A 24,728-nucleotide genomic window follows, 5' to 3' on the forward strand; every position below is an offset into this window, starting at 1 on the left:
AAGCATCAGGACGATGTTCTGGGGTGCTCTGTGGTGACCCCGGGATGGGTGGTTGGCTTTCAGCAAGCAGGTGAGCTCCTTTTACAAGTTGCTTGCAATAGCGCTAAAAAGCAAGTCTGTCACTCAGGAACAGGATCTGGGGACCTTGCTAATAAGACTAGCTTGTGTGTGTTGCGGGGGGTGGGGGGGCGTGTATGAAATTTGTGTATTTTTTCCTAGATAGGAAATGACATGTGTGTCCTGGAAGGCTTTGACAACTTTGAAAAAAAATTTCCTAGAATTTATAGTTCTGATGGTTTTGCTGATGGTCTTGTAAATTGTATATTTAATCAAAGGCACTCGAATGCCTCTCCCTCTCTCTCTCTCTCTTTTTTTAACTATTGAAGAGCCATTTAAATGTCAACATAAGTGATTCCCTACCAAATAGTGCTGGTTAGACATTAGTTCCTCTAATAGACCATAATGATTCATAAGGAGGCATTTCTCGACTCTAAATTGTAGGCCTATTGAAATATAAATTAAGATGATAAATAATTTGACCTTACCTGAGAGTACTAAGTATTTACACGTGTCAAATACGAAATTACTCTGAATATCACAGCCCCTAAAAAGGCAGCCTTCGTCTCAGTAAATAAAACGGGTTAATGAATTTCCCTTGGAGAGCGAAGGGAAAGGGGAAATACACAAAAGGCTTTGCTCCAGGGGCTCGGTCCTCCCGGCCCTCCAGACTTGCAGTGGGGCTGGGGAGAGGCGCGGGCCAGGTTCCCCCCGGAGCGCCAGGCGGGTGCTGGCCGCCCTCGGCGCTCGGCGCGTTCCCCTCTCCCCCTCCTTCCGCAACGCCGCTGGAGTTTCAAAACATGGAGTTTCCACAGGAACTTTGCCAGGCCGAGCTCGCAGCCCTCCCGGGTTCCCGCAGCGGCATTCGCGGCGGCCTCCCCGCAGAGAGCACTGACCCGGCGGCCACCCAGCGCTGCGCAAAGCTCAGCAGCCGGGGTTCACTCTCCGTGAAGGCGCAGAGTGTCGGGGGGGGGGCGCCCCCCTGCCCAGCGTCCTGCAGAGACCATTGCGCCCTCGACCCAGAGCCGAGCCCATCCGCCGAGCCAGTGTGCTGGCCCGGGGCGGGAGTCGCCGAGGCGATCGTCGCCGAGTGGGCAAGCCGGCTGCCGGTTCCCCGCCCGCGCTGGGGTTTGGTTTTGTTTTAAAGCCGCTTTGCACGCTGGGGCTGCGGCGGCGGCTGCGGCCAGGGTTGTCGCGTGTGTGTGTGTGTGTGTGTGTGTGTGTGTGTGTGTGTGTGGGGGGGGGGGAAGTGTAGCACCTTGTCAATGAGAAATTTCCTGTTCGCAAGACTCAGCTTGCAGTTTCTGTCCTGCCCTTGAACTGACAAGTGGATCTCCGCGGCGAGAGTCCCGGAGAGCCTGGGCAGGCGCGCGGGGGGGGGGGGGGGGGGGGGCGGGGGGGCGGGGGCAGCGGCGCCGAGGCCCCGGGAGCCGGGCTGATCTGGGCCGCCGCCTGCCCTCCCGTTTCCCTCGCGCACCCGTGAGCTCCGAGCCGAGCGGTGACTAATCTGTGGCTCCGGGCTTCTTGGCGCGCAGCCCGGGCTCGCCTCCCGCCCCCTTGTCCCTCCTCCTTCCCCAGCCCCTGCACGCAGAGCTCCGCGGGGTGAATCGTGCGGGCCGCCTTGCCTCCTTGCCTTGCCTGGAGTGTGGGAAGCGGCTCGAGGCAGGCGACTTGGGAACTGCCTCCTTCGACCCGGGCCCCGAGTGTGCGTGTGTTTCCTTCCCCGTAGGCACTTTGATCAGCATTTCCTCTGTGCCGCGGAGGAGCTAGAGTGAACGAACGGAGGCTTTTTAACCCTCTGCATGCCAGATCCACTGAAGGCTCCAACGGTGGGGAGACAGGTCCCCACCGATCAAATAGGTTTGGCCAAGCCGGAGTTATGTGGAGCCCAGCTGGATCCCAAGAATTTGCCCCTGCCTGGCACACTCTTCTAGGGACAGCAGGCCGAGAAACCCAAAGCCAAGGGACTGTGCAGTAACCCAACCTGCCCGGCGAGGCGCGGTGTAGCTTGAAAGGCCCAGCCGGCTGTAGCTTCTGGAGGAGACAGGGAAGACTTGGAGGAACTGCCTTCGAGCAGTTCGCTGGCACGGAAATGCCTCTTAGTCTAGGGTAGGGAGCCTTGCTCTTGCCCCGCTCCCTGGGCTCCAGCCCCCACCCCCTCCCTTGGCTTAGCCTCGCTAGGGAGTTAATGATTGATTTACTGGCTCCGAGAGGCCGGCGCCCTCCCAAGCTATTTGTCCACGCTGAGGAGTTGCTGGAGAGAGGCGCAGAGGCCTAGGGAACAGGGTCTCGCCTTGGAGGGGAAGCCGGGCTACCGACTGGAAGGGACGAGCACTTGGTTAGCTTCCACTGGGAGACTCTAGCCGTGTCCGCGGCGAACCCGCGGGAGGCCCTTGCCTGGACGAAGAAGGGTGCCTTGGGAAGTGGCACATGTAAATGGATTGGCAGCTGGTGATTAGGCCGCTCGGTTTTATGAGTCATAATAGGCCGCCCGCCTGGCCCTCAACCTGCCGGTTGTAGACTTGGTGTGCTAGGGCCCAAGCGGTACACTCCTCCCAGCCGCGCAGAGCGGGGATGCTCCAGGGGGCCCTGGCCGCCGTAAGCGTTGCGCAGGATTTCCTCTCATTTCTCGGGGAAGGCAACACAAACACCCTAAATCAAACTGCTCCGACAACCGAAGGCTCCACACAGACACATCAATAAGGATTTCGCCTCCCGCGTTCGAACGCACAGAAACACTTGTCCTATTTTTATGCAAATGACACCACACAAATAGATCTCGCAGGCCCAGGAGAGGGGCGGGAGGAGGAGGGACGCTGGCGCCCCACCAGGGGGCGGCGGGGGGGGGCGTCTATCCCGCACCTCAGGGCCCGCGCTGGCTCGGGTGCAGTAGGGCTGGCACTAACCAGGAGGCCCGCCCCGCGTGCGGTGGCTCCCTGCCAGCGCCGCCTAGTCGGCCGCGTCCCCAGGCTGCCTGCAGAGGAGGATTAGGGAAGGAGCGAAGCGAGCCTGTGACTAATCGCGGGGCCTCGGACCGGAGCACCAAGGCCATGTGCGACTGACAGGATCGACACTAGCCGAGGACACGGCGACGCCTCGCTTAATTGCAGGCTTAAAAAATTGCCGCCTGAGCTGCTCCAGTGCAGAAGGCCATGGCATACGCGTGGGTCTGGGGAGTGCGACCTGGGTGAAAGGGGTTGTCCCGATTTCTCGCCCGGAAAGGGGAAGGTTTGACATCTCCTAAGCCGAGGGAGCTACACTGAGGGCCTCCCACTTTGCAGGGTTTTCCCAAGGGCGTGCTAAGTGAGTGTGGGTGAGGTTGCCAGCCACTGGGGGTGGGGGGTAAGGTTTTCTATCATTTATCCTTTTAGTCCATGTTTCCGTTTTCTCGCAATAGACCCTATAAAGGAGGCCTGCAGTAACTGGGTAAGGTTCCAGCGAGCCTTTTGAAAAGAGCCGCACGCTAAACACTTTACTTTGATCCTTTTCTTTATTCACCGACTGAGATACAGGGCCCCCGAAGGACCAGGCGAAAACCAAGTCAAGTAAAGGCAGCAAGGATCAAGGTCATGGAGTGCCAAAAGTCTGGGGTCACAGACAAGAACCCTGGTCTCTTCGAAGGCCCGTGGTCACAATCCCTGTGTCCCAGGCCTTCTTCCTGGTGCGCTAGGGCCTCTGAGGAGAGAAGCGTCGGCGGGGCGGCTGGTCTGTGAGTGGAGGTGGGGGTAGGAAGGCGGTGGCGGGGAACCCAGCGAGAGAAGTTTCCACCACGCTCTGCTCTGTTGCTGCCAAAATCCCCTGGCCCCTCCCCGCCCGCACTGCCTTCCGTTGCCACCACAAGTTTGGTTTAACGAGAGAGCTCGGGACAAAAGCAAACCTTTTCTATAGACCCCGAAAACAAAGGGGGAAAGAGACGCGCGAGGCCGCAGAGAAGCGGCTGCTGGCGTAATGGTGCCAGGCCGAAAGCAGAGCATTAGAACTGCAAAAGCCGCGCGGGCGGGAGGAAGTGCGAGGCAGGAGGCGGGAGCGCCGGGAGGGCGGGCGGGGGAGGGGCGCTGCGCCATGTTTCCGTGTCACCCGCCGAGTCGCCGGCGCTGGGCTCGGCCGCCGGCTCCCGCCTGCCTCCGTAACGGCAGAAAGCGTGCGATTAGCAGCCAGACAGGCGGGGACTCCGGGCCCACGGGGCCGCCGCACACGCCGCCCGCGGCCCCGGCCCGCGCTCCCCTCCCCCGCCCGCCGGGTAATCCTCCTCGTCGCTGCAGCGCTGTGTGCACTCTCATTAGAGCAGGGTGGCTTTTCTCTGCGCACTCGCTCGGCTCCCGCTGGCAAAACAACGCCTTTCCCGGCCGGGCCCTGGGCCAGGGGAGTCGGGGAGGGCCGGACAGGGGCGGGGTGAGGCTGGGACAGCCACGCAGGTTAGCTCCGCCGCCCGTTCGTTGAAGATGGGGAGGACCCTTTGGCCCTCCCCCACGCGCAGTGTCAAAGCCGGAGGTCCATCCCCGACTGTCTGCCCCCTCGGGAGCGGGGGGGGGGGTGTGGGGGGTGGAGAGATGCTAGTGCCATCCTGACCTACTGCTGTCGGCGGCACGAGGCCAGAATGCGTGGGGCAGATGAGGGTGTCTGGGTTGAAGAGCGGGAGTGGACCCTGGGGAAGGTTCCCACAATTGGTTTTTGCCCCGTGTGACTTGCTAACGACCTCTTAAGGCCAGAAGCTGGATTTCAGGTGTTGTTGCCCTAAGACCCTCAGGGAGACTTAGTGCTCTAAGCAAGCCTCTCTGGCTTTGGGGTTGGCCGCTCAGAATGGGTAAGAAAGGGGGTGGTGGTGATGAGGCTCCAGTGCTTCGGAGCGCCCCATTTTCTGTTCCGCGATCTCTGTACACAACAGTAGACAGCTTCTCCCAGCACCACGCGCCCAGCTGCAGGGCTCGGGAGCAGGTGTTCCTGCCCGGCCAGAGTGGCGGCTCCGCGCCCCTCCTGTCCCAGATGCGGGGCCCAGGGAGGGAGGGGAAGGCTTGTTGGTGGCAGTAACTGGGGGACCTCTCGCCGGACCGCGGGGAGGCTCCTCCGTGCCTAAAATGGGTCTATTCCGGGGTGCGGACAATCGCCTGGAGCCAGGAGGGATCGAGGAGGACAGGCGGCCAGCTCCCGTCTGGAACTGCCTTAGGGGCCAGCGCTGGCCGTTCGGGGGCGGCGGGAGGGCTTCCGGTCCCGGTGACTGCGGCGGCGGGGCGGCCGGGAAGTTCCCGGCGCGGCCGCGAGGAGCACCCTCCCCTGGCTGCCGCCGCCGGGCAGCTCTCAGAGCAGCGCCCTAGGAAACCTCAGGGCATCGGGCGACGCCGCCCTCACCTTGTGCGGGGATGGGGGCTTCAGGGGTGCTCCCCGATCCCCGCCCCTCCCCACGTGGGACCTGGGCGCGGGGTCGGGGACCCTGCGGGATCGGCCGCGCGCCTCCCAGCCCCTCCTCGCCGCTGCCATGGCGGGCACGTGAAGCGCAGCTCGGCGCCGGCAGCCCGCCGGGGAGCGGCCTGGCCAGCCGGCTCCTCTTGGCCGCGGGTCCAGGAACGCGGAACCAAGTCGGGCCGGGTCCCGCCGAGCTCTCTGGGGCCCTTCACCCCAGAACCGGGCCTGGAGGCCGCGCCAGACGGCTCGCCCGAGGGCAACTGGAGCTGACTAATGGGACGCGTGTGGGCCTCCGGAGAGGCCCGGCTGTCAGCAGATGCCCGCTCGCTCTGCGCTGACGCCGCGACCAGGCTCTTCGGGGAAGGGCAAGAGGAGGGGTTTCCCCGACCGGTGGTTTCGGCTCCCTGGGGACAATCCGGCTGCGGCTGGCTCTGGGCTTCGGGTCCTGTAGCCTGACCTCGAGCCGGCAGACTCGGGGTGCCTGGCTTTAGGGTGCCTATGGGGAGAAGGTGCCTCAGAGCTCTGAAGCCTGTTGTGGGCACAAGCTCAGTTCGACCTGGGGGTCGAGTCTTCTTTGCTTGGGATCTGAGGCCAGGAGCTTTACTGGGGAGCGGAGGGGGGGGCGATTTGCAGGTCACCTTGAGGGTGTGGACTTAGATACCAAAACCTTCAAATAGAAAGTCTTCCGGAAATCCCTCAGTGCGGAGAAAAGAATTGATAAAACTCAGTGCGAGTCCAGTTTAGTTGGGAGTTCTCAGGGTCTAGGCTGTGTGAGGCCTTCCCCGTCCCCCATTACAGGGTCTTGTGAAAATCAGCAGAGTTTCTTATTTCCAACGAACAGCCACCTCAGTTATTATACAGTCCTCCCAAATATAAGCTACCTGTTTAGTTTCAGCACATTGTCTCGATGGACTCAGATGCAGACCACTAACTAAGAGGGGAAAAAAAGTGCTTTCGAGCTTGTGTCAGATGCAGAATAAATCCTCATCGCGCATTTCTTATTTTATTGAGCTTAATTACACTAGAAATCCAGCCCCACCCCCCCAGAAGGCCTGAAACCTTGAAGTAGAGGTACGACTTTTCCTGGAGAGCCTCGCCTTTGGAGAGGGGCTACTGGTGGAAGGCAGTTAGGTTTTAAATGTCACTTCCAAATGAAAACGCTTTCCGTCAGCTTTTTTTTCTTTTTCTTTTCTTTCTTTCTTTCTTTCTTTCTTTTTTTTTTTTTTTTTTTGATGCAGTTTTCGAAAGGAGCATTTTTTCGAGATAAGAAGTGACCGATCAAAATCGCGGAGGGGAGGTTGTAAGCAGCCGCTCTGCCCCAGCTTAGGCTTATCTTATCTTTCACACTTGCATGGCGGAAAAAAATTGGCTTATCTTTATCCCCACCCCATTCTCGCCTTAATTGCTAAAAAACACTGGTGTGTTAAACGTGCAGGAAGGAGGTCTCTGGATTGTCAGCAGAACAGGAAGATTCAAAAATATGGGCTTCTGGGGAAAAGAAGAGGGTGACAGTGTATTCTTTTCTCTAGGCCTTTCTTGTACAGTATGGAGGGTCTAGTCCCAGCTGGAAGGCACCATGATCAGATTTTTTTTTTTTCTTTTTTAAAAGAAGAATTCAACAAAAACCAGTATGGCTTTGGCTTGGGCGGCCTCTTTTTTCTCAGCATCCTGTTTGCCAACCTCTCTCCTTCATCCCCTCCCCCTCCAAAACAAACAAACAAATAAACAAAAAACCCAACCGGTCAGTGGGTCTCTGGTTGAGACCCTACCTTCATCTTCTCTCTTCTGTGTTGAGGGGTGGGGGTGCAGGGTTGGGACGTGCAGCCTGCTGGAAATCATTAAAATATATGCGGGTGTCTGCAAACACACACTTTTAAATCATGGCGTTTCCCCTCTACGCTGGTATATTTAAACTCCAGAGCGAGCTGGATCCCCTCCCTCTCAGTCGTTTGTCTGTGTCACCGACAGCCCGCTAATGGCCGGGCTTCCAGGCGCTGTGCATTATGCATTAACCTCCTCCTACCGCTGCCCCACACAGAAGGTTCTGTCAGGCCTCAAAACGCAAACCACTCCACATCCCGGCTCCCTGCAATCAAGACAGGGCGGAGTGGGCTGCAGAGGTGCTAAAGAGCTGGAGCCGCTGGGGTATGGGTGAGGGCACAGCAGATTGGGCCTGGAGGAAGAATGGAATTGGGTAAATTGTGCTAGTGATTAACTTAAACCCTTTGGAATTCTCAGCCTGGAGAGGTGGGATGGTGACCACCCCACACCAATCACCCTCTCCTTCTGGGGCCCCCAGGCCCAGGCACTCAGTTGATTAGAATTGCACCAGTTCTGTTTTCCCTTCTGCTGGCCCTTAGTCCCTTCCAGACCCCACCAGGCCCCAGGTAGCAGAGATAAGCAGAATCAAAAATGGTTGGGTGGGAAGGCAATTATTTTGCAACTCTGTCCCCTTTAATTTACATTCCCATTTACCCCGCCCCTCAAGCAGGATAAAATATGCCCCAGAGGGTCTAGCAAAAACCAGAACCCCCTCCTGGACATAGTTGTAAGGGTGGATCTGCAGGGGCATCCGGCTTCAAAGATGGCGTCAGGCCTTTCCCCAAAGCCTCCTGTGTTTCTGCCATCTGGTCAACACCTAGTCAGCCTTTGGCAACAGCAGTATAGACTGAGATTCCAGAGTTCAGGGTCCTGGCATAAATGCAGCCTAGGCAGGAATTTCCTGAGATTATTTCTGTGAACCATACTGGTTCTGTCCTTTGGGCCACCCACGTCCAAATAGCCTATAACTCTCCAAAGGCCTGTTTAACCCCGAATCTAAGAGTTTTCTGCCCAGGAAGGCAGCTCTCTTTAGACATTTCACAATTAGTAAAATCCTTAGGGTCATGAATAGGCCTCCAATTGTTACTTCATTTGACTTTTGAAAGGAAAGTAGACTGAGCTAGATTGGGCTACCCTACTCCGCCACATCACACGCTATGGATTTTTTTTTTTTAAAGTTCATTTGCTAAATGACTGTAAGACTGGAACACCATAAATGTGGGGTATTTGTATATTTTTAAAAGATAGTTAACATTAACAGTATAGCCCACATTATATAAAGTAAAAATGCATCTTTACCGCTCATGTATGGAGTGTTCCAATAACTTCAATAATAAATCTAGTAGCATCGGCCAGAAAAACACCAGCTGAGGAGGCCTATGACCTACAGAACTAGGGTTTCCATTCTATACATTCCTGTCATAAATGAATCCCCAACCACACACACAGTTGGGACCCCAGATTGCCCCTAATCACAGGTAGGACCTCTGCATAGGATGCAAAACCTTACCGGAGACCTAGGGGGTGGCCAGACTGGTGGAAATTCGGGAGGTCTTATAATCAGCAGAATTCAACAAGGAAGGACAGGCAGGTTTCAAGTTTGCTCCCAGAAGCTCCAATTTGGTTGCCCAGTTGCAGAGCCTGCTTAGAATCCGCAGCAGGAGAAGGCCCGGGAGTCTAAAGTCCAGCCATATGTTATAATCACAAGACCTTTTCATGGAGGATGAGGCTGGTGGGGGAGGGGCAGCATTCGCAGCTCCATCTCACAGTACTTCTCATTTCCTTGCTGATTTATTTTTCAGCTGGCAAGGCAGCCTCCCTTGCCTTGTGCTCACTTGCTCATCCCTGCACTTTGCTTTCACTGAAACCCTCCTCCCTTTTCGGAATGCAGGGTATATATACCGGCCTTGACATCAGGGTCAGCTCCAGAAGGGCTTAGAGGAGGGCAGAGGAGAGGGCAGGGAAGAGCCAGACCTTAAACATCTGAAGCAGACACTAGGCACCCCCAGATCCAGTAAGCGATCACTTTGAGTGAGGTGCGGGCACAAGGGGGGACTTGCTTTTCAACAGCTCTTTTTTTTTTTTCCAGGCAACAATTTTGACTAACCAGGCCAATAGGTGTGATCCTTCTCCACTTTAGGACCTGGGGAAAAAAATCTCACATTTTAATTCTCAGTGAATCAGAAACAACCCCCTCCCCCCACACACACTTTCGTGCCTGCCTCTTAGGACTCCCTTAATAAGATATTTTTAAAATACCACGGAATTGGGAAATGCATCCCTAGGAGATGGAAGAGAAAGCTTTTAATCCCACCAACCCATTCGAGAACATCACGGAGTCCAGAGACTCCCTTTTAAAGGAGAGGGGGTGACTGCCACAAATTACGTCAAAGGCGAATTTACTGGCCTGTTTGCCTCCAGCATCAAATTTCTCCAGCAGTCAGCTTTCTCCTAGGCCCCTTCGCCCTTACGGCACCCCCCCCCCCCCATTCATTTTAGCTCTAGGACTTAAAGTTAGACAAACAGACCCCATTGTCATCAGTCTTAGGAGGCCCTAGGACTCTAGAAGCCTCGGGCTCCACGCTCGCCTCCTGGATTTTCCGAAAGTTCTGGACAGTTAACGTAACTTGGACGCTGGGAAAAGCCTGTTCCTGAGAGAATTGGGAGGTGAGAAGAGGGGGAGAGAAGGTGGCTGGGCATCGAGCCAGGGCTTCTGCGGTGCGGCCTAACCGAGCCGGATGAGCCTGGCACTGCTCCGCTGTTCGTCCAGGCCAGCCCTCCTGCCCAGCCCACAGCCGCATAGCGGCCTCTCTGCCTGGAACCGTGTTCAGAGTTTCCCCACAAATACCCAACTCCAGCTTTCCCGGTTATTTAAGACTTGTTTTGAATAAAAGGAGTCGCTTCAAAAAGAAATGTTGCTACAACACACAACCAGCGGCCTTTCCCCCAGCTGTGTCTGTAACTCGCATGCGTTCAGTCTAATAACTTTTAATGTCTAGCCCTAAAACGTCTTTATAAAAAATAGCTTTACAGCATAATAGTCCAGGTGTCTTTCTGCTTGTTACCGGAGATTAAAAAAATGTGTAGGTTAGCTTTCAGAGACACCCCCCCTCCGCCCCTCAAGAAAGACCAGGAAGAAAAAGACATGCATTCCATTCTGCAGGCGCGGGTCCTGGAAGCATTAGCGGCCCAGCACAGCTAGGCACTACCCGCTGGCCCGCCTGTCTTTTGTATCAGTTGTTACAAGCAGCTCTGGAGCATGAAGATTTAATTCTGTTCAAAGTTTCGGGTTTCCAACGGTAGAGATGTTTCACTTCTGCTTTGAGAAGGGCTGTTTTTATAACTATGCTGAGAACTAAAACAAAATGAATACAATTGCCCCTAATATCAGTCCCAAAGTCAGTAGTGGGTGTCATTTTTAAAAGGGAAAATATCTTTTAGCTTAGAGATGAGATTTTGGCCTTGACCTTGACTTAGTAATCAACTTGAGATGCTTTTGATTAATTTTTGGCAAGTAGACGCTCCGATATTTTAAAACTTTCCGTGTTGGTTTACTAGCCACTTCCATTTCGACTCTCCTCAAGCCTGCACTGTCCTGTCCTTAAGCAGAAGACATACTCCAGTCCGTCCCAGAATCGAAAGACCCCATAGAAGCACCGAATTGGGGTAACCTTTTGGCCTCGGTGTCAGAGCTCCCAGCCTGAGTGCCCTGACTTCCCTTCCCGCCAGCTTTACGAAGTGGAGCTGGGTTCGCCCTTGAGGCTCTGGGCTCCGGGGAGACCGGAACCTCGCTTCTCGGCTTCCCCCTTTCGCTTGCCTGCCCTTCCCCCCACCCCCTGGCGCCCAGAACTGCTCCTGGTGCGTAGAAGCTCGATACGTGTCAATTGAATTGAACTGCTGCGGGCGCAGGCTGTACACGGCCGCCGAGCCCTGATCTGCACGACGTTACCGAGTGAAAATTTATGGGCTGAATGGTGAAGCCAAAAGTTGTTCCCGGCCAAGTAAAATAAAACGCGGGAGATACTCTCACGAGGCCGAGGTGAGAGACGAGGGCAGACCTTCCAGCCATCGGAGGTCCCGACCGTGAAATGCTCAAGAACTAGGAGAAACTCAGGCGCATCCCAATTCCCTTTTTATGGTCCTCCCACCCTCTCGTGTCCCCAGGAGCGCCTCCCCCCCCCCCAACAATTCCCACACAATTGAAATGTCCGGGGAGCAAGGGCGCAGAACTGCCACTGTTGCCCGTGGTGGTGTTTTCACGTAGCTTTTAGCGCCTGAAGGGGAAGTAGCTCCACTGGGAAGAAGGGGCGAGGTGCGGTGGGGGTGGACGCCCACGCGCACTCAGGCTCTGCTGAGCTTGGTCTCGGAGGGGACGCTAGGCCGGGAGAGCGCAGAGCTGGTGGCGAGAGGAGGCAGTGGCGCCTGCCGCTGGGGTTTGACAGCTTTGGCAGAGAGGAGTGCGAGGCGCTTTATGGTAATTGCGGTCCTCCACTGGCCTTCTGGGTAGCAAGGGGAGTCTCGGCGGGCGGCAGGAAAAGCCGCCCCCGCCGCCCCCCATTCTTGGGGCTGGGGATCTGTTGGCCGACCTAGCCGTCGCCGCTGCGGAGTCGGTCTCCACTCCCCTAGGACGTGAGCCCTGGCTGGGCGTGAATAGCCAACTCGGGCCGGAGCTGGGACGGAGAGGACAGAGGGCGGTAGAGTTGGGGGGGGGGGGGTACGAAGACACGACCCGCCACCCAGGTGGTTCGGGGTTCAGATGTGGCGAGGCCCCAATGCACCCGGCCGGGAATCGGTGACGGCCGAGGAAAGTCGGGCGAACCTTTCCTGGGGAATCACCCCCTCCCGAAACCCCACCGTGGAGGCGCCGCAGCGGAGGGTGAGCGGAGACTGGGGATCTCAAACTTGCGAGAGCTGGAGGCGGCGGCGGCGGGCGGGCGGGCGGGCGGGCGGGCGGGCGGGCGGCGGTCGCCCGAGTGCTGCGCCTGAGGGGGGAGGGGAGGCGGCTGTTGGGAGGGAGGGAGGGCGGGCGGAGGGAGGGGGAGGAGGAAGAGGAGGGAACCTGGGAGGGGGGACGCGTTGGGATCGCGGCGTGCGGCAGCAGACGGAGCCCGGGCTCCCAGCGGCAAGGTGAGGCAGAGCCGCGCTCCGGGCTGAACGGCGGCCGAGCTCTTCGGCCGAGGGGGAGACGCGCCGGAACCGAGAGCGGGAGTGAGGCGGGCGGAGGTGGCGGAGGGGGACCACGCGAGCCGCCGGGCGGAGAGCCCGAGCCGCGCTGTCGCCGCGGAGGGACGACTTGGCCAACACACTCGCTCACTCACACACACACACAGAGACACACACACACACACACCCAGCCCGAGCGGGCGCTCTCGGCGAACCGTCAACATGGCGCTGGGGCTCTTGCCCGAGCGCGGGCGGCAGCGGCGGCGCGGGAGCCTCTGAGGCTGCCGGAGCCCGGTCCAGCTGCGGGAGGAGAGGATCGCGCGGGGCCGGCGCCACCTGCCCTGAGGCTCGCAGCCCGCCCCGCCCCGCCCCACCCCCACGCGGCCCAGAGCCCACCCCTCCGCCGGGCCGACCCCGGGGACAGCAGAGCGGCTGCAGACGGAGGCGAGCGAGCGCGGCGCTGGGAGTGGACTGCGGGCACCAGAGGAAGCCAAACTTTGCTGCTCACTGCGCTTTCCCGGCCGGGGCTCCTTTGCTCCTTAGCGTAGCCGCCCTCTCCCGACCCCGCACACGTCCACCCAGCCAGCCAGCCAGCCGCCCCCGGATCTTCCTCGCCGCCTGGACTCCGCTCCGGGGAAAACTTCAAAGCGCCGGATCGCAGGGCTCCCTGCCTACTTCCCGGCTGGGGATTCCAGGTCAGTGCCCGGAACACCTTTCCCCGGGGGCCGCGGGCGGGCTGGCGCGCCGGGGACTGCAGCCGACCTCCTCCTCCCTCGGAGGGTTTCTCCTCCGACTCCGGTAGACCCCCGTTGGGAGGTTTAGCTACCTTGCTCGCTTTCGTTTTTACATCAGAGCTGCAAGTTATTAAAAATGCAGCCAACCTAAGCGGCCCCCGCATGGGCACCAGGGAGGGAGGGACTCGACGGGGGGACCTGCCGCCTCCCGAGGGGTTGGGAGGACCGGGAGTTCAGCGAGTGGAAGTTTGCAGCCTCTGTGTGTCTGCGCGGGAGCGCGGTCGTCGCCGAGCGTCGGGAGTCAGGCGGGGGGGGGGGGGTGCTGGGCTGGAAGCTGGGAAGCTCGTCTCGGCGTTACCTCGCTAGCAGGAAGGGGAGGGCGGCGGGTTCCCGTCTGCTTTCTTTTTCGACTCGGAAAAGAACTGTAAAAACCCCCAGCCGCCGCCGCTTCGTCTGGCCTCTCCAGGGGCCGGTGGTGCCTCCGAGTGGAACGACGGCTTGTGCGTGCGCTAGTGTGTGCGGCGGGCGCCTCGGACCGAGCCGAGCTCGACCTGCTGTCGTCGCTCAACTCCGGAGGGGGAGTCCCGGGTTTTTTCTTGGCTTGCCCCAAAGCGTGAATCACGTGGAATAACGGGAAAAAAAAAAATACTAGGAAACCATGGAGAGCCGGAGATTCGGACCGGACCAGTCTGCCGACCCGTCAGGTCAGATGCATTGTTTTGTAAATGTTATTTTAAGATTCTAATTCGACCCCGACCCCCTCCCCATCCCTTTCCTTAGGGAGACGTCGCAGGGTAGGTTTTAAGTTCGAAGCCACCTGGAACCGGTGTAGACTTCTTGTTTAGGGACGGCTTGGGGGAGCGAGTAGAGCCCTCAGCCCTCCGCTAGGCTGTAGGGAGCCTGGTGGGAAGCCCTGATGGGCGTGTGAAAGTCTGCGGTCCGGGGAAGTTGGTCCCACTCGGAGGGCGGGCGACGCGGAGGCTCTAGTCGAAGAGGAACTTGCGCACCGGGCGCGATCCTCGGCTGAGGCGGGGAGGGCGAGGCGGCACAGGGCCAGCGCTTGGAGGGGGCGGAAGGCTGCGCTACTGAGCCACCACAAACCCGGTGGGCTCCGGGCTGTGGCGAGAAGCGCCTGCTATTTTCGAAGAGAGCCTAGGAGCGCCTAGAACGGAGTAGGGTGGCTCGTGGCACGTGTAGTCCCGGCGGACTTCTGGCTGCCCGGTGGCTCAATGGAACACGTACCCACTTCCCGAAGACGACCGAGCCCGTACCCTTGGAGGCGGAGGCCGAGGCCGAGCCAGGCTTAATTTGCTGTTAATGAATCTTTTCCAGAAAGTCCGCGACCTCCAGCTAGACGCTGTGAGTGCCCGCGCGCGAAGGCGCGCGCCGCCGGCGTCTAGAGGGGTGGGGGTTGGGGGAATAGAAAAGCGAAGAAGGAACTGGAGGAGGGTTATGTTTATTTAAAAACAAACCTTAAAAAGAAACCCGCGCGCCTCAAATAGGTATTCGTCCTGCCTGGTTGCGTCTAGACTAGACAGTCCGGGGGTTTTAACTGTGGAACCCCCTCCCCGCGCACCCTTATTGAGAGGATGCTAGGGGACGGACGTTACTATTTGGTTCTAAGAGTAGTTCCTTGGACGGAAAATAAAGAAAAACCCTTTAAAATGGACCGGGAGTAAAAAAAAAAAAAAATAAGGAAATAGCCCATCCCAGAAGGTGGTGGGTGGTGAGCAGACAGACTTGAGTATTTCTAGCCATCTGACACTTCCTGTGGCATTGGAAACGGACACCACCACCGGGAGAGATCGACCTGTGCACGGTGCTGGATTTTGCCAACAGAATTGCTTGTGTTGAAGGTATTTTAATTGTCGACCTCAGAGACGCCTATATGTGGACTCTTGGGGAAAAGGCTCTTCTCGACCTTTCCCACTCCATCCCCGACTTGTTACCTGGTCTGGGTTGCAGTGTTGCCTCTGGTGTTTATTTGGGGTTGGATTGTGTCGCGTAGACCTACGCGGAGGGGTGATGATTGATATGCCGTCCAGGTTTAATCTGAGGCTGGCCTTTAGTGTGCGGGTGTACACCACCACGTACGCGAATTGCCTGCGGTGGTTAGGGGATCACGCGGGTTTCGGTCACCAGGCGCTGGGCGGGTAGGTCTGGACTGAGGCTCGATCGGCCCCAGCTCTCCCCTTTGAGGCGCTGTCACCAGTAGGTGACTGAGAGTTAATTAGGAAGTGTTCTCTGGATCAATGGGCCGCACAGCTCATTAGCGATTCTCTCCAGCCCTTTGCAGGGCCAGCCTGGCCTCCGCCTCCCACACAGCCCGGGCCCCCGCGGCCCCGGCTGCGGAGAGTGCAGCTGGGAAGTGGGGAGGGGTGGTCAGTGAGGGACAGCGGGCAGGCCAGAATAACTTCGCAGGGCGGTGTGTTGAGTGCGGCGCCGCGAGGTCCTCATCACAGCCCGCTCTTTCTTCCTGCTCGCGGCCGCCTCCACTGTGTCTTTAACTCGCTCTAGCTCGCTTTGCTGCCTGGCTGCTCCTCCCCGCCTCCCTCGCCTATCTCTTGTTCTCTAAGCACGACGCCTGTGCTCCCCGCCCAGTTTGGGATTAGACAAGATAAAAATAGGACTGCCCAGCGCGCAGAGCTGTGACAGTGCCCCGGTAGCCCGGCGGATGCGAGCGCAAGGGGTAGGGTCTGGGGAAGACTAGCAGGGTGCTCGGGGCGGCCAGATTCTTATTGGACCCTCACCCCCTACCCCGCAGGCGCCGTCACGCTCGCTGGACTCCTTCCGCTGTGAACCGTGCGGGCCAGGGGGACCTGAGCAGGGTCTCCGCGCTCTCGCGGGTGTTGTTGGTGTGCGGGTGATAGATCGGTCTAGACAGGCATGCAGACTCCCTCCCGGCTGAAGGACGGGGGGGGGGGGGCAGTGGAGACGGCAGCAGACTCCCGAGAGCTGTGAGCGAGCAAGCTAAAGCTAGCCTGCGGGCCCTGCAAGCCGGGCTTGCTTGCCGGGTGGAAGGCAGATTGGGGGGGGGGTGTCTCTTAACCCTTTAAGTGCGGTGAGTAGTTTAATGGGGGGAGGGACAATGAGACTAGTAAAAGTGACTGGGGGTAGAGTGGTCCGCGGGGTGGGGGCCTGGGTTCTAGACCTACTAGTGTTTTCCTTTCTCTTCTGTGTGCATCCGCCAATCCTTTCACACATCGAATGCAGCTGCTAGACAGAGTACTAGCTTGACCTAGTACTTCTGTCTGGGGGAGCTGTGAACACAAAATAGGTACCCTCACTTAAGAATCTGAGTTTCAGAGAAGACTATGTAGACCTCTGTTTCCAACGGGGGACCTGATGCATGTGGGGAATACTCAAAGCGAGAGAAGGTAATTGGGCAAAGATTCTGACCCATATTCTTCCAGAATAAAGGCCCCGAGCCTGAGATGCCAGGCCAGTAAGTACAGTATGTATGCATTGGTGGGAGAACACAGCATTCCTTGAGTTGTACATAAATAAACACTTATCCACAAACTTGTGAATAGTTATAATAATCAGGCATGTGTGAGAAACAATCCAAATCAAAGGTGGTCTGGACACTAATCAAAAATCTATCACTTGTGTATCGATGGCCTACAATTTAATGCAGCTCCCCATAAGTTAGTCTAGTTCTATTCAGAGCTGGATATTGATAGGTAGGTTCCCCCTATAGATAATTAACATCCCCTCCCTTCTTTTGCCCTTAAGAATTTGTGGCCTAAGGTTCCTCTATTTATGTTTAAGCTGCAAAGCTGTGCTGGTCAGGCCAGGAAATGAACTTCATTATATGGCTAGCCAAAGAACCTAAGCAGTGGAAAGGAATGCTTAGATTAAGATGTATCCCTGAATGACAAGTGCTGGGACAAATCAAGAGACTTTGGTCCCTATGTCCTAATAGAACAAGAGATACATAGGAGATAAAGAACTGGCCAAGAGGAGTGTAAACATGGTTATGTAAATGTAGAAAATGTGCAGCAGGACAAGATATTCTAAAAGAAAAACTATAGATGTCGGGAAGTGGGAAACCGGGGCAGAATTTCTAATTGTCGCAAAGACAGCACCCATTTAAAGAAGTAAAGGGGATCGCTTGGGAAAGCACAAAAGGCATGCATATGCATATGTACCCTGAGCTTAGATGCAGGGGCCTAATTACCAAGACCTCCCCTTTGCCTTGAGGTAGACTTTTCACTAGTGAGACTGATTGAAAGTAAAAAGGGCAACTATCTTGACACATTCTCGGGGAGATAAAGCGTTTGGCCAGTAGAACATGGCAAAGCAGCCTTCCAAACAGGTGGATGGCCCTTGCTCAGGATTACTTCTAGTCAGTTCTTGCCCTGCTGGCTAGGCAGCAGGAATTCCGAAGAGGCTGGGAGTTCTTGACCTTGGGTGGCTGGAAGGTGAGGGAAATGGCTGCAGCAGTGGTCGGAAGAAAGGTGCGAAGGTGTGGTAAAGTTGGTGAAGGTGGAGCAAGCCTTGGACTGAGAGAGAGAATCGAAAGAAGTATGCCCTCCGGGAGAAATAAGGGGGAGAGCGAATGCTTTCACTTTGGTATGCTTTATTATATATTTTCCCTCCCTGCTGGAAGAGACTGTGCTTGGGATGGCCTGTGCAGGGGACATTAGCAGGCGCCTCAATGACCCCAGACATGTAAACTCCTACTAGGGTTTAGTTTGCTCAGGGCATTTATTTGCCTGGTCCCTCTCTGTCTAAGCCCTGTCAGGAATTCCAGTTTGTATTGGGAAGATCACACTTAGGTGGAGCCCAGGCCCGGTGGGGCAGGGCTGTGCTGTGAGAAAGACTAGTAGCTTCCTAAAAGGCCCAAATGCCGCCCCAACCCTGCCACAGCCCTCAGGAGCAACCAGCGGCCCTTAACAATGCCACCCTGGTTTCCTCATGGATTCATCGTCCAGACACCTAGCCAGGCAGGTTGGGGGAATCAAAAGGGCCAACCTCTGGGCTGAGCCTCACCGCTCCAGCTAGGAAGGCCCTTTGTTAGGTTCTAGTGTCCTGGGAGTCGATGAAGAGTGTAAATACAAACAGTTTTGCCTAGGAGTCTCTTGGGACACTCTGAATCTGGTCTAGTGGGGGGTCTCTCCCCAACTTAGGCTTTGGCTGACCTCCATGGGAGGAGCATGGTCAGTGTTGATGGCCAATGGGATTCCTTTGGGAGGGGGCCGAGTTGGTCTCCCTGCTGAGATCTAGCTGGTAGGTCTGAGAAAATCCAACAAATCGAAGCACAGGAACTCCGGTCCATCTCTGTGGTGGCCCGACAGGTCTCATCCCTGAGCACTTGGCCCAAGGTATGTATTTCTCTGACAGGTTCCCAAAGTTTCTCCCCAACATGTCCCTCAAGACGGGCCGTGTATATTTTGTGGGGTAGCAGTTTTTGTGCTCTCCCCGGGTATTTCTGAAGGTTCCCATTCTGGCTGACTGACACTCAATTCCATGTGTCCTCAAGGCAGATTCTTGTGGTATGGCCCCATTTATTTTCTTCAGAGAGCAAGTACCCACACAGGCTGGGCTCCCCACGATTAGATAAATGGAGAAGTCCACTCAGAGAAGATCCTGACAGCATAAAATATAATTTGTGATCTAAAAGACAGTTTCCAGTATAATCTCATTATGCACCACAGACTCCCGGTGTTATTTTGTGGAAGGCGGACAATGATCAATTTACATTGACCCGGGGCTGGGCGAGCTTTTAGATGGTAATTGCCATATTGATTTGCATGCAAAAAGGAGACCTGCTAAAATTAAAGACCGGAAGCTAAATTAAACTAAATTTATTGTCTAGGTGCAAACCAGGGGAACTATTGGGGGAGGGAGGTGAGTCAGGTTAGGTTGCCAGGGGCAGTACAGGTAAGAGGCTAACTGAGCTTGGGGGGCAGTTTACAACTTTCCCTGATATCTTTGCCTTGAGATTTCAAAATGTGGGAACGGAGTCGAGTTTAGGGCAAAGTTATAAAACGGCACAATTGCAGTGAAGGCCCTAGGTCTTTTAATGCTAACGGTAACTATAAGGGAGAGGGGAGGTTTATAGGGTTACGGGGGTGTGTGTGTCTTCCTGCACCATTTCCGGCACTCCCCACCTCCCGTTTCTATTGTTTTGATTCTGTGGGGCCTTCGCTACAGTGCCAGGGACACCAAAATCTGAAGAGAGAAAGGAAGCGCGGAGGTGGGGGGTGGGGAGTTGGGAGGTGGAGCCCTTCTCTGTTCCCGCCTTGCTCCTCCTCTCCCCTCTGGAGCGGAAGACCTTGTGGTGGGTGTGAAGGTATTAGAGGCTAAGTACGCCCTCCACCTTGGCGAGGCCCGGTGGATCCCCAACGGAATGGACTGTGGGCAATTGTCTCACGATGGAAGCTAAGGTCGCAGACTCGGCTGGATGGCAATTGCCCGGGAAGCCGCAGACTCCAGGTGGCCGATGTTGAGGGGGAGGGGGATGGGTGAATTGAATTGGAGTGGGAGAGGGTGTCTACCAGAGCTTCAGGCCGCCTGCCTAGTGCCAGGGTCAGGGGGTCGCCTCGAGAAGTTCTCGCAGGCCAGTTCCGAGCCAGGCAGGAGCTGGAAACTCACCTGGCTAGCCAAAGCTGGGAAGTTTTAAAAAGAGAAAGAAAGCCACTTGCTGGAGGTCTGGCTGGGCGCCAGGTCAGCTGGACCGCATGGCCACTTGGAGTGGGGGTGGGGTGAATGGAGGGAGTGTGCAATCCTTCTCTCCACCTGAATCCTCTCCCTCTTGGTGGCTCTACCAGGTCTATTTCAGAGGTCCTTGTTGAGGCTCAGAGGCTGGCAAGAGTGACCAGATGTCTGGTTCCTGAGCCAGTCCTCACTTTGATTTGAAAGTTCCTAACGCAACTGAAAGCCTGGGGTGGGCCTAGGGGTTAGGAGGAATTGAGGAGAGGATCTTTAGGCCATATCCTGGGAGAAAAGGTTGGGAAAAGGAGTCTTCTAGTTTGCCTTGGTGGTTGGCTTTTGCTTTGGGATGTTGGGGTGCCCAATAGGGCCTGATATCTACAAGTCACTTCCCTGATATTTTCTTTTCCCCTCCGTCTGGTCCCTAGGGTTTCCTCTTGGAGCTTTAGATGTTGACAGATGTAGGATTCCCTACCAAAGGCCTTTTGCTCGATCTAGACAATCGATTGCATTATGTGACAGGTTTAGGGTGGCCATCTCAACCACAGGAACGGTACAGAACAGAGGCCAAGCCACCTACAACTGATGCTTGGCCCCCAACCAGGGCATCTCATTGTGAGAGATTTGTAGTGTGTAGGAGGAGACTGTGAAAGCCTTTTCAGTGACCTTAGAAACTGCTGTAATGTTTAGGGGAAACTGGGCTCTGCACTCATACTGAATGAATTACATAAAGTTCATGTGCTGGCCCTTTACCTTGTAGTTGGTACACACAGCCTTAAGATGCCTTCTGAATTTACTTGAGGTGAAGACAAAATGTGAAAATGGGGATTTCAAGTGACACAATTAGGCCAATAATTGGCTCCTCTCCGCAACTCCAGGACTGAGTTTGACCATGGCCCGTTTTTTTACTAGCTGTGTGACCTTGGGGGCAAGTTATTTATGGCCTTTGAGCCTCAGTATGTTTCTTCATTTGTATGACTGGGAATAATTATCTACCTTTAGGATCAAAGACACTGGTTGGCACACAGTAGGCCCAGAGGGTTAATAATTGCCTTAAATTCTGTCATGTTCCTATAAGGTGCTCCTTAGTTCTTCAGTGTCTCAGGGACCAAGGATGCATGCAGGTCAGCTGCTTCCTCCAGGGACATTCCTCCGGGTAGGCCTCTATGGGCTCCTCTGTCTCTTTGTTTAGAGTTCTTTGCCTTATGCCTTTAAGGGATTCCATATGCAACGACTTGGATTTTTTTTTTCCCCTCTTAAGTGGGATCATTATATGGGTCGGAATTGATTCCAGAACTGGTATCTAGGTGCCGTTTGGAAAGTTTTCCAGTCATTATTTCAGGGGAGGGGACAGGAGCTGCTGGAGGAGAAGACCTAGTTGGAAGAGGTGAAGGAATGGCCTACTGCGGCCAGAGGTACTGTGGCCTGATAGGGATTAAGTCGGGTGTTATGAAGGCTCAATGTGGTTTTCAATAAAGTCAGCCAGAGATTGCTTCTTTTATATCAATATGTATTTAAAAGAAATTACTAGCACGAGAAGAAAACCAGACCTGTATGGATCCCAGCCGGTGGTAAGCTGCTGTGATCAAGTTCCCTCTTGGACTCCCAGAGGGGAAGTCAGCTTTTGATTGAAGCTACACTTGGTTCTTGACTCTCAGGGGATGCCTGCTCTGAAACAGGAGCTCTCCCTCCCTTTCCCTCCCCTCCTTCCCTTCTTTCCCTAAAAGCCTTTGTGCTGAAAGAGCTTCAGTAGGCATGAATCTCTGGTCCCTCTAAAGAAAGCCTTGCAGCCTTTGCTGACGTTGGTTTGTGAGCAGTGGGTTTTACCAGGCCAGCAGTTTTGCGCCCCCCCCCCCCCCCCCCCCCCCGTTTAGCTCACTATTTTAGAGGTAATGTATGGACAGGATGCTCCTGAATGTTGTAGTGGCTGCAGTCTGGAGCCCAGCTGCTTGGAATCTGAAGTCTCCATAACCTTTGTGGGGGGCCCCTCGGGAGGGGGCGGAGGTGGGGAGCTTGAGGATCCAGGATTGTTTTCGAGGGTCTGTTTGTTTTCTACAGCCCGGAGAGGAGAGGCGCTGAGGGTGGAGAGGCTGAGGGTGGAGACCAGCAAGAGTATGTTCTAGCTTTGAGTCTGATTTAAAAAACTTGATTTAATTGGAGAAACTCCTAGGCATTTCACAGTTCTGTACAAATGCAAACTTGAAATAGCTTGAGACCTACGTCATTTAGGAAAGGATAAATGAAGTACAAAAATGTTCAAACTATGTAAATCCTTGGAGTTGTCTGCCCTCCCATAAACACATGACAAGTGCCAAGGCATCTCCAGTCAAAACATCCATGGGCCGGCAGTCTCCATCCTTTGTATTTATTATTTTATTAACAGCATTTTACACAGCATTTAACAAGCCCAGACTGCCCGCTTCCCACAGTGACTGGAAAATGGGTGGGTGTGGGGGAACGTGGTCTACAAACCCACTAGCTAGAGAGATCTCCAGATGGAGAGGCAGTTTATTTCTACTGGCCAGAAAGGAGCCAAAGTAGTACTGAGGCGAGAGCTTCCTTCCTATCCTAGGAGCATGCTTGCGCTTCTAGAATGTGTCTGCTCCCAGCTTCTACTTGGAAGGTAAAACAAAATTTACTCCTGGCTCCTCTGCCCCTTGGTTATTGGTGATCTTCAAAGAACTAGTATTTGTCTGTCGTTTTTCTATATCCTGGTGGAAAGTTTCTAACGAAAAGTAATGCCTTTCTTAAGTCATAAAATGAGCCTTGTATGATTATTTAATTAAAATCTATTTAAGGACCGATTAGGCGTGTAATTTGCGCTAATAATGACGATTATGGAAATGTTCAACTTAACCAAAAATCATAAAGGAGACATTTTGATCAGTGGGGCGACCAGTAAGTATTCAATGAGTTGGGCAATTTCTGAAAGACCAGAGGCAGACCTCTGTGGCCCTGCATAGAACCGTAGACATGCCAGGCGTCTGTGACAACCTCAGGGGCTGCAGGCCTCCCTATCACAGCCCCTGCCTAGCCACTAGGTCCAGTGGCCTAGCAGTGTGAGCAGTCATCTCTTCCCATCCAGCTTCTCCAGACTCTACCAGAGGCACAAAGTCTGGGAGAGGACTGATAAACCACTGTGAAATGGCGGTGCTCTTGGGCTTAACAAACTGCACGGAGAAAAGCGCGCTTCCTTGGCTGGCCTTGGCTAGAGCCCGGAGGGGTGGGGTGGGGGGAGCCAGGATCCCTTGTTCCGGAGAAAGCTGCCAGCTGCTGGTCTTGGTGCGAAGGCGAAGGCAGACACAATGCTGCTGTTGTTGGTTTGATCTCTAACTGTGGATTGTTAGTCTGGCTTTAACTATGTGGTAAGGGGGGATGTGAAGGCTGTTTACAGCGAGTGCAAATAATGTGACAGCTGTTGGCGCGCGAGCAGCGCTGCGCCTCCTCAGCACCCTCAGCACTCACACAAAGCGCGCACTATGCAGGCAGGCCCCGTGGAGGAGCTGCAGAGGTGGCCACCACTTTGTGGCTGGCGCTTTCGGATGAGAGAAAGCTGGGCCACATCCTGTCACCAGTCAGATCCCAGCACACACCTTAAGGACTGCCCTAAGGGTGGGGTAGGGGGTGTGGTTTATATGTTGTGGTTTAGGGATCTCGTTAGACAGGGGTGTCAGGAGGAAGGCTGGAGGAATGTTGGGGTGGGGGTCTGGAGTGTCACTGTCTCGAGGGGTTTGGCCAAGATCCATGAACCTGGGTCCTCAGCTGCTTGTAACAGAGTTTGCAAGATTTGAGACGACAACAACCAGCAACCCAAGTAAGCTTATTGGGAAGAATGTGTTATTAACTGAAGGCTTTCTGGGGATCCCAGAGGCTCTGAATGCTGTTCTTCCTCTGCAATGGCTCTATTCAGATAAGTTAGAGACAGGCGCTGTTGTGTTCTGGGCACTGGGCACTGTTCTTCATGATGGAAATGCAAGTGTGTGGGTTCAGGATCCGAAGAAGTATGCATTTTCCGGGGTTGACTCTGAGCCCCATGTCTCAAAAGCTTCCCCTGTCAGAACAGGCTGGCCTTCAGCTACAGCCACAAAAGGCCTGGTGGAAGAGGCACCACTCTCTGGGCTCTAGGGTGGATGGGAGAACAGGATAAAGGTGACGGTGATGACCATCACTCTGTTCAATCCTGAAGATACAGAAGAACTTGGGTGACCTGGGGCAAGCTGAGTAAAGTGTCATCCTAACTCCCCAGGAATCCCAAGGTCAAAAGAAGCCTTCCCGGGATATAGAAGGGCTGTCCCTGGGATATAGAAAATCTTTTCAGGGTGACTTCATTCTGTAATCTCGCCTTCCGTGTTACTTTGGCCCTTGTGTGGACAACCGACAGGATGTCCGAGTCTAGATGCCACCCCCCAGGTAGGACTCCTTTCTACATATTCCCCTTGTGGAGCTGTAAGATGCTTCTGGAGTGATACATGAACTTCGGTGCCAGTTCTATAAATTGGTCTCTTTTTATGACGTGTGCCATTTTCTGTAGGAATGTTGCTTGCCTTGGAGGAAAGGCGGAAAGATAAACAAGCCTGCAACGCCAAAACACTGGCAGTCTTTCCTTCCTTCCAGCTCCCTTAAAGCAGCCGGGCTGTATTTCCAGGATTAGACTCATGCTTGTAAGGAGGGACTCTGTTGGCTTTTTTCCCCCCAAGCAAATGCAAATTAGAGAAAAATAATTTTCTTTCAACGATATGCAATGTATTAGTCACTTGGTATCGTGCTCCAAGGCAGGCCTCATTTGCGTGTCTGTCAGCTCGCTCACATCTGCTCGGCGCTGTTGGGGCATTTTAACCTTGGCGGTGTCGTGTCTAGTCCCATGGATCAAGAAGGAGTAATTAAGCTCCGAACAGC

The 24,728-nt window shown here is 55.2% G+C and overlaps 1 protein-coding gene across 5 annotated transcripts in view; it reads left to right on the forward strand.

Annotated features, from left to right (window-relative positions):
- Bcor (BCL6 corepressor) overlaps window positions 1-24,728 on the forward strand; it is a 121,886-nt gene that overhangs the window by 66,500 nt on the left and 30,658 nt on the right. Inside the window, exon 1 of one of the 5 annotated variants that reach the window (XM_076918500.1) lies at window positions 12,333-12,405. The exons of 2 other annotated variants lie outside the window; for them this stretch is intronic. The gene's annotated coding sequence lies outside the window, so the exon portion shown is untranslated. 2 more of the 5 variants (XM_034484939.2, XM_034484942.2) reach the window with 2 other exon arrangements.

This window comes from Arvicanthis niloticus, chromosome X, assembly GCF_011762505.2.
Source record: "Arvicanthis niloticus isolate mArvNil1 chromosome X, mArvNil1.pat.X, whole genome shotgun sequence".
NCBI lineage: Eukaryota > Metazoa > Chordata > Mammalia > Rodentia > Muridae > Arvicanthis > Arvicanthis niloticus.